This window comes from Rhagoletis pomonella, unplaced genomic scaffold (genome assembly GCF_013731165.1).
Source record: "Rhagoletis pomonella isolate Grant_MI unplaced genomic scaffold, Rhpom_1.0 Rhpom_scaffold_00009, whole genome shotgun sequence".
Taxonomy (NCBI): domain Eukaryota; kingdom Metazoa; phylum Arthropoda; class Insecta; order Diptera; family Tephritidae; genus Rhagoletis; species Rhagoletis pomonella.
The window spans coordinates 3,848,306-3,852,008 of record NW_023458563.1 but is presented as its reverse complement, the minus strand read 5'-3'; positions in this window follow the sequence as shown (position 1 = coordinate 3,852,008).

Here is a 3,703-nt window from a genome sequence, read left to right as displayed (position 1 = left end):
TACATATACATAAAATGCGAGTAACGAGACGAATCTCGCAACGTAAAGAAATGTTCGTTCGTACAATGTACATATATACATATGTACACGCAACATTTTCTTGTATCGATTCGAACAATTTGATACAATGAAGCACTTCTACCCAGTGATGGAAAAGTAGGCACAATAGTGCCATTTTTGCCCTTACATTCTTAGAGGCACTTTTGGTACAATTCATCCTGTTTTGGCACTATCATAAAATATAGAAGTTAAGCATAAAATGCCAATATATAACAAAAAATTACATACCACATTATAGATTAAAAAATTAGAAAAAGTGAAAATTAAAAGCACTTACAAATTAAAGTAAGGGCTGTAAGAAATATTTACAAATCGCTGAATTCTGTTGTGAATATGTAGTACGAAAATTAAGTTTTCGCCCCAACAAGCTTTTAATTCAGAATTACGGGAAAGATTCTAAGTTCGCAGTTTTATAGTTTATTAAATGAAAGTGGCAGTTTCTGCAATATCCCGATCATGTTTGATATTTTTTTCTGACGGTGTGATACATTTTGATCCGTTTAAAAAAATTTCGAACACACTTTATATGGAAAAAATGCATAACATCGAAAACTTGGAATCTCCCTAAAAATTCTGAATTCAAAGTATTTTGTTGCGAAAACCTGCCGAGTTTTTATAATTTTTGTACAAAGTTTGAAATGCCGATTTGTGTGCATTTATTGTGTTCATTAAATTAAGAATTATACTTTTATTTAAAATTAATTAAAAAATAATCAATGAAAATAATAGGCGAAACTGGTCAAAATATCTTACTGCCCTTACTTCGCAAATAGGTACATACGTATGAGTGTAAGAATGTCAGAATAGCTGTACTTCGGTGTATTTCCTTTCCGTAATTGGAATTCTTTTTACTATGAATTTATCTTTTATGTCTAATAGGCAACATAGACGGTGCGTCTGACTCGCAAGTCAACTGTGTACGTGTTCACTCGCCTTTCGACTACACACAGTTGAGTCATACCAGAGTCATGTCGGTGTAACTAACACATATTTACTTTTACTTAACACATCCAAACCGACTCGCGATTCAGACGCACCGTGTATGCCGCTTATAAAGAATCTCTCATAAAGGTGATTTACTGTAATAATTTAGTTAATTAAAAATTTTTATATTAAGAAATAATTCTTATTAAAGAAATTTAATTTTGTGGCACTTTCATATTCTTTTTGGCACAATTTTTAGACCTTTAGGCTCATTTTGAAATATTGAAATTCCATCCCTGCTTGTACCTCACACGAATCATGCATGCATGTACGTACATACACACGCAACACACTTCAGTATCGATACGAAAAACAGTTTCGTTACCGCACAATATGTACGCAACATAGTTTTGTATCGATTCGAACCATTTGATACAATCAAGCATGATAAAAACATAGCAAGGTAGAACCGTTCTCTCAATTTGTCGGCCATGATTTTATTTTGAAGTTTGCCAACATTTTAAAATCATATAAAAGTGAAAATAAAAAATTGAAATTGTTCGAAATTGTTGTTGCTTGAGATTGAAAATGAAAATGTGTGTGTGAGTTTGTGAGTAAAATTAAAAATTAAACCCACTGGGAAAATAGGTAAGCACCTTGCGAGGTAAGCCATGTTTTCTTTCAGTTTTTAGTACCAAAATTGTCATCATTGCCAATGTCATCTACTAGTAAAGGGCAAAATGAACACCTCCGAAGACACATTACGTTGTCAGTTGCAAAATAACGTGCAGCCGAAGGTATTTCCAAGCACCGAACTACTCCGAGCGACTGCTCTGCATTACTAGTAACTTACTTTGTAAAGCGGCTCAGAAGTATGTCTGATACCAAATTTACATTCTAAATTCCTACTTACATAAGGCGGCCATGCCTTTGTAAAAGTAAGGGACGTTCGGCAGGGAAATGGTAATGACTGCCAGGTGAAGAGTAAGTTGCTAATAAGGTATTATTACGTGCTCCTAATTCCCACTGGGAATTGTTTGGAAACGTCAAGAATTTTAAAAGTGACTCTCAGCGGTTCTTTTTATCATGCAATCAAGCACTTGTACCTCACACGAATCATGCATGCATGTACGTACATACACACGCAACACACTTTAGTATCGATACGAAAAACAGTTTCGTTACCGCACAATATGTTGTGTTGTATTGATTCACGATGATGGTGCATATACGGAACATGCGAGTAACGAGATTATTATGTGAGTAACGATTCGGTACTTCGAGTCAGGGGTTGTATTCGTTACTCAGTAACGAATACATACGGTTTGCTACAGCTCTATTGTAAAGGTCTTGTAGAGCCTGTTCAGAAAATGTATTCAAGTTTCGTAAACGAACATAAACAAAAGCCGTTTTTTTGCTTTTCCCGTTTTAAGGAGGTATGAGGCTACACCCAACATATTTAATGTTTTTATATAGGTCGATACCTTTCCAACGATACCTTATATATAGAGTTCCGGTTACTAGTTGGAAAGATATAGAGCTAAATTTATTTTGGTTCGTGTCTCCACTACGAGATGCTTTGCGATGTGTGTAGCGTCTGTACGTACCTTCACTTAATTTTTTTCAAACTTTCAGTAATTAAAGTATCAAAAAACTAGGAAGGTTTTGTTCCAGGATGTTTCGAATCGTATGCCTTTGTGGGCGTGACTGGTGCCTGAAATTCGAAAAAAGGCAGTGTTTTAAACTACTACTGAGGACGCACTACTCATTCCATACCATTCATGTGGATATCAGTAGGGCCTTAAAATATAAATATGTCATAACGTTACCGCCTAAAAACTAAAAATCGGGCTACTGAAAATATGGATTTCGAAAATTTTCTCAAAAACTGGTCAGTCGATTTTATTCTCGTTTTCCCCAACTCTTGTTGTGGAGATATTACGATTCAAATTGAAAAAATTATTAAAATTATTAAATTAAAAATTTGTTTTCTTGTACATACATAAGTATACATGTATGTACGTACCAGAGACTGGCTTGCGTTGAACGCAAACTATTGCAAACTCAATCAATACTGCTGCTTTATATGACTGAGCAGCGCGTTGGCTTAGTAGCAGGGATGAAAAATGGAAATTTCAGATTGTACCTAATATCATAAAATAAATGTACCTAATTGAGACAGATTGTACCTAAAAAAAGTTACTTCATTCATTTTGTAGTTTTTTTTATAAATTTTATTTAAAACATGAATACAAAATATGGATGTACTTTAAACAGGATTAGTTTTTTTTTAACTAAATAGACTATAGTATAATGGGAATAATAGTACTACTGAAAAATATTGGCGAAAAAGACAAAAAACACGCTTTGCGAAGTATACTTCTTTATCCAACTTTTTATAAAACAACAGGAAAAGTCTGCTAATTTATCCGAGAAAATAATCAAATTGCCGTAAGTAACTTCGAAAGCATTTTAAATATATTTCCAGAAATCAAAAAGCGAATATAGGTCAAATAGCTTTAGTTCTCATCTAAAGAAAATATGAAATTTTAAGACATCCTAGACACTGGACTGTATGGGCGAATAAAGACTGGTTTTCATTATGTCATATTTTGACACAACTTTCTTTCCTTTATCCCTACTTTTATCGATGATATTACGGGCAAAAAACTTACAAATAGCCGCTTTAACAGCGCACGTACACGCTTGAAGGCCTATT